Genomic DNA, 10,372 nt, shown 5'->3' with positions numbered 1-10,372 from the left:
CCACCCACCCCCTGGCTCTGGGACGTGGGAGAATGCTAAGCCCTCGGTGTATCCGAGTAGACGGCCGGTCTCCAGATAGTTCTGTGCCTTCCTGCCTTTGTCAAAGTTGGCCGAGCTGGATGTGTAACTGGGCGCACAGCTGGCTGCAAGTTCGAGCTGTGTCATTTCCTCTGGCAGATTTGAGAGGCCCTTAAAAGTGACGGTGATTCGATCCTACTTAGGGTAGAGTTTGGGGAGGCAGCTTATTGCTCTGTTGGGCTAAAAACATAGATAGCAGATTGAATGTGTGATGTGTGAACAAATTCGAGGTTGGTACCCTGCTTTTGATTGACTCTGTGCTGCTTTTCATTCAAATGAACACCAAAGCGGCTTCCGAACAACAACAACAGCATGATAGAACATCACAAATACAGCATAATTCATATAGAATAATTAACAAATCGTCGCTAAAACAATTGCAATCTACAAAAAGCTGTTAGCAAAACTAAAGCTAAACATCAAAATTAAAGCAAAAGTCATAGCACATGATTAACAAATCAATACGGCTTTTATAATCTATAAAACAATATTAACAGGGTTAATAATACAGCAACCAAAAGATCAACTAAGTACTGCTTATGTTATATATAAACACTCTCCACACCCACATTATTAAGTTGGTCTCAGCATATGCTCCTTTCCTGAATTCTGTTCTGATGGTAGCCATTGCCAGGAAATGCATGTTAATTTCTGCACAGCTAACTTTGAGAGACTACACAGTAGACTACACAGTAGTATAAATGAATTGAACAATTTCTGTCTGAAAAAGTCTAAACTTATTTACTAAGGAAACAGTGGCCACACACTCATTTACTAATACAGTAATGTATCTCTGTGTAGATATCCCCTGGTATAAAGTAAAACACGTTGGGATACTTAACCTTTTAATCTTCCTTACAGAGGAAGTTGCTGATTTATTTTGTGGCTGGATAACATCTGTTGGGCCCTGAACTGCTCATTGACTAGTGAGGGATCTGTTAAGGGGTTTCTTAGGGAAAATATTTTTGAACAGAGCACAGGTAGTTAAGTGGTTTTCTCTGGCATTTATTTATTGCCAAAATAGGACAATCTAAATTAATACACTAAGCAAAATTACTGGAGATTGGCAATAGATGTCAGATAACTGTAAATAAAAAAGGAGGCATACAACTGACCCAATATGCTAAGGATAAGGAATTGGCAGTCTCTCTGCCAATCTGCTCTTTGGTTGTGCTGTGTGATCCTTTTACTTTCCAACCCCAGAAGAAAAGGAGGAACGTGAGTAAGCTGCATTTTGGGCAATGGGATTTGGTAGCATTTCATTTGGAAGAGGGAAATGAAGTATTGGCCTTTCCACTCCTCCCCCACTCTTTCAGAGGAAAAAAACAAAAAACCTAGTTGCTAACGAGGTGCTTTTCACTTGGTACCCCACATATGAAATCAATGATTGGCTGAGTTAATGCCATGGCTGTTTAGCCATGTGTTAGCTAAGTTTTAGAAATCAACTTTCCATTTTCAGATAAGCTAACTGCGTATGATGTACATCTTTTTCTCTTGAGCTCTCGCTGGTTGGACTGCAACTCCAGCAACAGTACTTAGAAATACAATAAATCCTGCCGGAGATTTTCTGTTTCAGTAAGAGGGAATAGGGAAGCTTTGAGAGAGTTCACAAGTGGATATTCAGTGGTCAATATTAAGCTACAAATATCAACACTTCTGCGGTTTTTTTTTTATGTGCAAGCCCCTAATTTAATTTATTCACCTGTTATTTACCTTATATGATCACATAACAATGCTGCATGCATTTGATAGCCAGGTTGGTACACACAAATTTTCCCTTGTGGAAAAAATAGTTTTTACTGGCTTAGGATAAAATGTAGGTGTTTACCCAGGTAAATACTGTCATGTGGTAAAGCTAAGCAAGGCATTTGCTGCTGATTGCTACATAAGTCAGTGCTTCCTGTGCTGGTAGACTGCGTCTAATTAGGCACAAGTAATGGCCACACACTTTATTGATGCCAAACTAAAGCTGGACTTGGGCTGATTCTACACAATTTGCATTCTGCCATTTTCATCCTTAATGTGAAACCTGCCTTTGACAAATTGTTGTATTATACAGATTTAGAAATAATGATGCATTCAAAATAAAAGAAAGAAAGATTTGTGGCTTCTCTTGAGAGCTTCTCTCTGGGAGCTTTAAATGCCTGTTTATTTTAATGAAAAATGGGAGTCTTAGGAAGCTGTGAAACTTTACTAGACGGATATAAAAATACTTTGTAGTTTTTCTATTGCTTACAAGCATAATGAACCTCCTACTAACTTAGTTCACGGGAGCTCTGCTTGATGCTAAGATACAGTGCACATGTTTGCATGATCATAAACAGCAATTGTTTTCTACACTGATACGCACTTTCCCCCCTAAATTTTTAAATTGATTTTCCACATTTATAGCAAATATATAAAAGACACAAAACAAAACACATTACAATACCAGAAGAAAAAAGAAAGAAAAATAAAAAAGTTATTACTTCTAAAATCCAAATTAACTTTCATTGTTATCTGACTTCCTCAAATCCCCCCTAACTGAATTTCATTGTGACTCCTTTGTAACAACAACAAAAAAATTTCCTTCCAGTAGCACCTTAAAGACCAACTAAGTCAGTTCTTGGTATGAGCTTTCGTGTGCATGCACACTTCTTCAGATACCATGCACACGAAAGCTCATACCAAGAACTGACTTAGTTGGTCTTTAAGGTGCTACTGGAAGGAATTTTTTTTGTTTGTTTTGACTATGGCAGACCAACACGGCTACCTATCTGTATCCTTTGTAACAGTTCTCCAAGATAATCTTTCTAATAAAATTAACTCCTTCAATTTACTATCTTCATCTCTTTTCTTATTGGCTTAAATCCATATTACTATACAACATTCTTATTCTAATCCTAGGCCTATTTGATATTTTCAACTACCTTCTAATTATCTTATATTGCAATATTTAGCTAGATAATCCTTAAATTTCTTCCTACACTGATACGCTTTCAGCAAAGCAGATGTCCTTAAGCTTTGTAGTATTTTCTCATATTTGACCTGGAGTAGTCATTGAGATGGTTGCATTCCTTAATAAGTCAGAGTAGAATTTGCCCCTTTTATGATTTTTGATTAGTCATGTACTGGATTGCTTTTCTAATGAGAGCACTGCCCTATCGCTTCCATCAGCTGCTTGCAGTTTTATTGTATCACCTGTGGTGTCATCAGTTGAACTTGCCTCGGTTATTTTTCTATTGATGGCAGGTGCACCCCTAACCATCTGCCTTATATACCTGTAAGCAGGCACTAACCCATACCTTAATGTGACACCCCCCCCCCCCCCGAAGTTAAGATTTTAAATTTGCATTTGTTTTAGATTTCTGTTAAGCAGTTCCCCACAATTATTTTAAGAAGATTTTGTATACTTTTTTGTTAAGTTCTGCAGTTGTAAAGGGAGGTGGAGAAAGGAATTTGGTTATACAGTATATTTTGTGGCATCTTTAAAAGTTAATACTGTAGATGGGATAAGCTTCTGTGGGCCAGAGCCCAAAAACAATAACACATCCCAATGAGAACTATCTGCTTATACTGTCATACTGTTTGTGAATTATCTGCACCAGTTGAATCTTGTCAGGAAGTACAGTGATTGAAATCTGCATAGTACTTTTGGTCATTTTACTTACTAAATCTAGTCTTAGCGATCCTATGTTCTTGTGTATTTGAAGAAGTGTGCATGCACACGAACGCTTATACCCAGAACTAACTTACCGTAGTTGGTCTCTAAGGTGCTACTGGACAATTTTTAAAATTTATTATGTCTTTTACCATTAGTCAAAAACAATTCTCCATTCCTAGTGGCTTTTATGTGAATTCAGGTTGAGTAGATCCTAGTAATCTAGTTTTACTTGTTTCTCTGGATGGAAAAATGAGGCAGGATTATAACTGGTTGCCAAAACAGGAATATCAATACATGAATATTAGTTTTAGGTATTTCTTATTTTTTTCCTCTAAATGGAAGGGAGGTTGTGCAATAAAATCTGTTACTCTCCAGTAATGAGGGCTCCTGACATCACCCTTAAGGAATTGATTCTGTTGCCCAAAAAATTCCATTTTCTCAGTGTTTAGTGGACAGTATGATCCTCCCCTCCCCACAACATTAGAGGCCGAGTTATCTTCTTTGGTGACTCTTAAGCACACTGACATTTCTCTATTATTTTTTTAAAAGGGGCTAAACATCAGGAAAAGCTACCCTTTTTCATAACCACTATTTGAAAAGAAAAGGGTCCCATTGCTAGAACACACACCGCCCTGGTTATTATGATTTTTAATGGCAATATGGTTGCTGCCAGCCTGGCAGCAGTGCTGTTTTGGGAGTCCATTAATGTGTTTGGCAGGTGCTAGCCATAAATCTTAACTGAGCCAGCTGTCTCTGGTTGCCCAACACAAAGTGAGAGTCCTCTTCCATTCTCTGGGTGTCTCTCCCCACATACACACGGCAAATAACTTTAAAAGGCGGAAGAATCTCTCACTTTATACTGGACAGGAGACACAGACCCTTCTTGTCCCGCGCGTATTCTGACAAACTATTTTTATTTATTTAATAGGTTTTATGGAGAACCTAGGGGGACGCAGGTGGCGCTGTGGGTTAAAGCCTCAGCGCCTAGGACTTGCCGATCGAAAGGTCGGCGGTTCGAATCCCTGCGGCGGGGTGCGCTCCCGCTGCTCGGTCCCAGCGCCTGCCAACCTAGCAGTTCGAAAGCACCTCCGGGTGCAAGTAGATAAATAGGGACCGCTTACCAGCGGGAAGGTAAACGGCGTTTCCGTGTGCGGTTCTGGCTCGCCAGAGCAGCGATGTCACGCTGGCCACGTGACCCGGAAGTGTCTCCGGACAGCGCTGGCCCCTGGCCTCTTGAGTGAGATGGGCGCACAACCCCAGAGTCTGTCAAGACTGGCCCGTACGGGCAGGGGTACCTTTACCTTTACCTTTTTATGGAGAACCTGCAGGAAGGGAGCAGGCAGTCTCTCGCTTCACAGCAGGCTTTGGAGACACCTCAATCTTTCATTGATTCCAAGCGTCTTTAAATCCCAGTGTGAAGTGAGCAATGAATCCCTTTTCTCATCTGCATGTTCTTCTGCACATGCCAGAGGCATATGCATAAGAAAGTGCTCTGCTGATAATTCCTTTGTCTGCAAACTGGGTTTCCTGGTTACTTTTTGACGCTTTGCCTATATCTCTCATTAGAGTGGAAGAAGTGACAGCTGCTCACAGGAAACAAGGACTTGGCAGTGATTTGGCAGCATTGTTTTCCCCACCCCAAAGTAGAATCAAAGCAGTAAATTTACACTCCTTCAAACTGTCTTCTTGTATGGGAAAACATTTGTTGTTGTTGTTTCTTTAAAAATTGCTGTGTAAAGACATCTTGTACTAGGAACAGAAAAGTAAGCTGCCCAGGGTTGTTAGTCCTATATTGAAGATGAGGGTGAGGCTTAGAGATACTGTCAGTGTTGTAGGTTGGGCATAGTTCATTGTTATCTCCATATTGCAGGCTTGGCTAGTGGGGGGAGGTGTTGAAGGAGTGAGTAGTTTACAAGAACCTTGAATTATAGTCCATTAGTGCTTCCTGCGTTTCAGGCTGCTGAGAGGGGCTGAGATTGATAGCAGGTTTCTAATTAAGGTTTGAATAACTGATATCTACTTCATCTGTACTAAAGAAATACAATTGCACAGTAAGGTAAAGGGACCCCTGACCATTAGGTCCAGTTGTGGCCGACTCTGGGGTTGCGGCGCTCATCTTGCTTTATTGGACGAGGGAGCCAGCGTACAGCTTCCGGGTCATGTGGCCAGCATGACTAAGCCGCTTCTGGCGAACCAGAGCAGCGCATGGAAATGCTGTTTACCTTCCCGCCGGAATGGTACCTATTTATCTACTTGCACTGGCATGCTTTCGAATTGCTAGGTTGGCAGGAGCTGGGACCGAGCAACGGGAGCTCACCCCGTCGCGGGGATTCGAACCGCCAACCTTCTGATCAGCAAGTCCTAGGCTCTGTGGTTTAACCCACAGTGCCACCCGCGTCCCTTTACAATTGCACAGTACACCTGTGCTATTAACATTAGCAGAGGTTGTGGTGGGGATGTGCTGCTCACCCCCAGGTGTGTCAGTGTGGTTGGCACAATGCGAATACAGGGGCAGGAGTGCCAGATGGGCTTCACCAGCAAGCTTGCACTACACTGACCTCACCACTTTATTTATTTTGCCTCTCTTGCACTCTGTCCCAGTATATAGCAGCAACTCGGCTGGAGGGAGGTCAGGTGAGTGGTACAGTTCCACCACACCTTCCTCTATGGTTTATTAAGATGCAGATAGAGAGTTGCATTACAGGATATGCAGATGTCATGTGAACACGTTTTCCTAAGTGCTCATTGCATAGTCACATTCGAAATAAACTATACAGCAGTAGAAGATGTATCACACAAGTCATACCCCAGGTTGTGGGAAAGGCTGCCTCCTTTGCTGGATCAGGCCTCCCCCCCCCCCTCAAACTTGCAAGCAAGATATTGACTGAAGGCAGATGCCTTGTACTCCTTTAACTTGCACGGAGATGTGCTGTGCACATGCTGCTCTTGGAGAAACTGATGGGAGATGACAAATTAATTTAGAAAGAGGAGGGCATAGGGCACCCTGCTTTTGCCACCTCTGCATCTAGAAGGCTTTGGAAAGAGGAGGTTCTGGAAAGGGCAACCAAAATGAGCAAGGGGATGAAGGAACTCTGCTAAGAGGAAAGTTTTAACAACATTTGGGGATTTAATGTTTAGAGAAAAGGCAAAGAGACCTAAGAGAGGTGTATAAAATTGTGGAGGAAGTGGACAGAGAAAAATTGTTCTCCCTGTCTCAAAACACTAGAACTTGGGGACATCTGGTGAAGTTGAATGTTGGAAATTTCAGGACAAAGAAAAGTATAGAATCATAGAATTTTAGAGTTGGAAAGGGACCGAGGGTCATCTAGTCCAACCCCCTGCAATGCAGGAATCTCAGTTAGATCATACATGACAGGTGGCCATCCAACCTCTTCTTAAAAACCTCCAAGGGAGGTGAGTCTGCCACCTCTTGTGGGAGTCAGTTCCACAGTTGAACAGCTCTTACAGTCAGAAAGTTATTCCTGATGCTTAGCCAGAATCTCCTTTCTTGTACAGTAACTTGAATCCATCGGTTTGGGTCCTAGCCTCCAGAGTGGGAGAGAACAAGTACTTTTTTTCACAAGGCACGTACTTCAATTATGGAATTTGCTCCCACTAGAGATAGAGATTGCTGCCCGTGTGGATAGCTTTAAAAGAGGATTACTGTACACAAAATACATCAAGGATAAGACTGTCTGTGGAAACTAGACAGGATGGCTGTGTTCTGTCTCCACCGTTGGATACCACAATCTGAATTCCCCAGGTAGGAAGAATGCTGTTGCACACAGATTCTGGGCTTCCATAGTCCTAGTCTAGGGATTCTGGACTTAGATGGGCCTTTGGCACGATCAGCCGGCTCTCCTTACGTTCTTACTCGTGTGGTTGCCATTGGTGGTGACTACAAAATGACTCACAACCAAGGCCAACCAAAATTTAAGGAACTTGGTCTACCCACATTACATTGAGGTGGGATATTTATAGTGTAGGATTTAGTACAAAGATATCGCCAAGAGGAGGGGGTAGTCTTGTAGGGAGTTTTAAGATTTAACAGCAGAATCTTAGTCAGTTTGACGAGTTTAGTAAGAATGTTCTGGTAAATTGCTTAGCCCTCTGTTGGCAGCTTGTTTGATTTCTGTGCATGTGTGCATGTTTCTGAGTGTGCGCAATGGAGGAATAGACTGCTCTGCCAGTCTTCCCACCAACCCTCTTACTCTTACTGTGTGGAATTCCACGCAGTTCCCTGCAGGCATTTCTTGGTTGCCTGTGGCTACAAGGTTAATGCTGGCTTACGCACAAGGCTGGAATAAGGAATGTGTTATTAAATACCCACTTTCCTTCTAGATATGAAAAACAGATGAAAAGCAAAGAAGTGTTTGTTTGTGATTTCAGAAACAAGTGACAGTGTGATGTTTCTTCATTTTAATATAAGTTCATTTTAATATAAGTAGACTGCTTTGCAAAGTTACTTTACATCCTCTTTATCGATGTAGTAAAAACCACAGAAGATTGAATAGGTCTAAAGCTAGGAAATAGAAGAATATTTTCAACTTTAATAATAATAATGATGATGATGATGATGATGATGGGATAGTGTTTCTGCATTATTTGCTGTCGCGTTGAAGAATAAGACCGACAAGTTAGTTGCAGTCTTGTTTAGGAAACTGCTCTTTATCTGGAAATCATGATGGAGGGTGTTAATTAGAATGAGGACACAAATGTGATTTTGACACCTGTCTGCTGCTGCACAACTTGAAAAGCTGCAGTGCTAATAGTAGTTTTCATTCTGTGTCATAATGGGTTGAACTGAAGTCAACAACACAATTCAGGGGCCTTAAATGGGGACAACGTAGTTCAATACGTTCAAGAGACCTTAGAATTTTTCCCCTGCTGATTTCTTTCCCAAATTATCTCCCAGCTTTCTGTAGAAGAGGATTTAAAACTTTTATCAGTCTAAACTGTAGAAAAAATCTTGCACAGTGTTTTCTGCTTATCTTGATGGCCCTAAATATTCCTGTGACACTGGCTGTTCACTTCTATATGTCCTCTTGTGCTACAGCAGTTAAGTGGGTGGCCTTGAGCAAATCACTGCCTGATATGTCTTGCAGGGTAGTGTTGGGGGTGAAATGAGAGAATCTTGTGTGTACCTTCCTGAACATGTTGTAGGAAAGTTTTCGAACACGTGGTCAACAAATAAATAACAGTGGTTTGTGGGGTGATGAACTGCGTCAGCCTTCAGGCAATGATCTAATCAATTCCAGTTGATGGTGATCTTGTTCTGTATGACATCTTTCTGGTTTTGCCCTGTAGGTTCTTGCAGAGCTCTTCAGCCAGTTATGCAGTACTGATGCAATTGCAAAGGCGAGCACTATTTTACACACACACACACACACACACACACACACACACACACAAAAAAAAACACCTGAAGAGGTTGTGAACTGGAATAAATACGTAACATCAGCATCCAATAGTTGTTCAGAGGCAATTTTTAAACTGTTTTCTTTTTTATTTGATCAATTTAGTAGACTTAAATTCTGCCTTTCCTCCACCACAGAACTCAAGATGGCATACATGGGATTTTGGGGTTGTCTCTCATCCAGACCCAAACTTGCTTAGCTTAAGTAAGATGGCTGCATCCTGTGCCCTCAGACCATTTCCTGATTCTGCCTCCACCTTCCCCATTCTATTTCCTCTGACTGTTCCTCATTTCCCACTTGCTAGCTACTACTGTAGTGATGCTACCTTTATGTGCCTGCTCAGCAGTTTAGAGCCATTCAGGATAGTTCCACTGCACTGTTTCTAGCGGGATATATTGCAGTTCTGTGACAACTGCGTGTGGTTTCCCTCTCCTGGCTCTAGATATCTACAGTGTCAGAGCCCAGGCACTTGTTGAGCACATGGTGGCAATAGCATTGCTTCGCTGAATAGGAAGAAGGGTCAAGATGGGCATTCAGGTATTGCTGGGTGTGGGGAGAGAGAGAAGAAAATGCATTGTGCCACTTGGCTGCTTTCCTTGAAAGGGCTGGTAAATGCACAGTTGTTAAAGTGGATTATTTAAATAAGGTTAAATTTTGTACTTTAACCAGCCATGCTAAAGAAATCCTGCAAATCTGATATCCCTACTGCACATTTCTTTGCAAGATCACAGCCTGCTTTTTATGGCTTTTTTTATGGCTTTTTTTAATGGCTTTTTTTTGGGGGGGTGCCTCCTGTTCTGGGCTGGGGGATTTACTGACAAATATATTCTGATTTGACCCTTGAATAGCTTCTCAGATCCCCAGATGTCCGTATTTCTTTTTTGGCATGGTGGGGAGGGTTATTGATTACGGTACGGTACGGTACCTCTAATTACGGTATATTTTAATGGTAAAATAATGAGAGGAAATCACCTGCCCTCACCTCCACGGGAAAAGAAACTGATATTATATAGGCCTTTTCAAGGGTCAAATCAGAGGCTATTTGTTACTTATCTGATCTGAATCATCAGGAAGCCGTAAAACTGGCTGCACCTTTCAATGAGATTAGAAGGGACCTTTGTGGACTGGAACTTACTTATGAGTAGACATTATAGACGGGCCTTGGCTAGGAGAAGAGCCTTGGTTGGTGATGTAACAGCATCTTAAATGCTGTGTGAACCCTCCATTTAAATTC

The 10,372-nt window shown here is 41.7% G+C and overlaps 2 protein-coding genes across 2 annotated transcripts in view; both read left to right on the top strand.

The window, feature by feature from the left end:
• LOC310840464 (phosphatidylinositol 3,4,5-trisphosphate 3-phosphatase TPTE2-like) overlaps window positions 1-10,372 on the top strand; it is a 245,052-nt gene that overhangs the window by 97,904 nt on the left and 136,776 nt on the right. The window lies entirely within an intron of this gene.
• FOXO1 (forkhead box O1) overlaps window positions 1-10,372 on the top strand; it is a 46,951-nt gene that overhangs the window by 1,202 nt on the left and 35,377 nt on the right. The gene's annotated exons all lie outside the window — the stretch shown is intronic.

This window comes from Podarcis gaigeae (assembly GCF_964106915.1).
Source record: "Podarcis gaigeae genome assembly, chromosome: 3".
In the NCBI taxonomy this organism is placed as follows: domain Eukaryota; kingdom Metazoa; phylum Chordata; class Lepidosauria; order Squamata; family Lacertidae; genus Podarcis; species Podarcis gaigeae.
The sequence above is the reverse complement of the archived record's forward strand: the minus strand, read 5'-3'. Positions and strand labels throughout refer to the sequence as shown.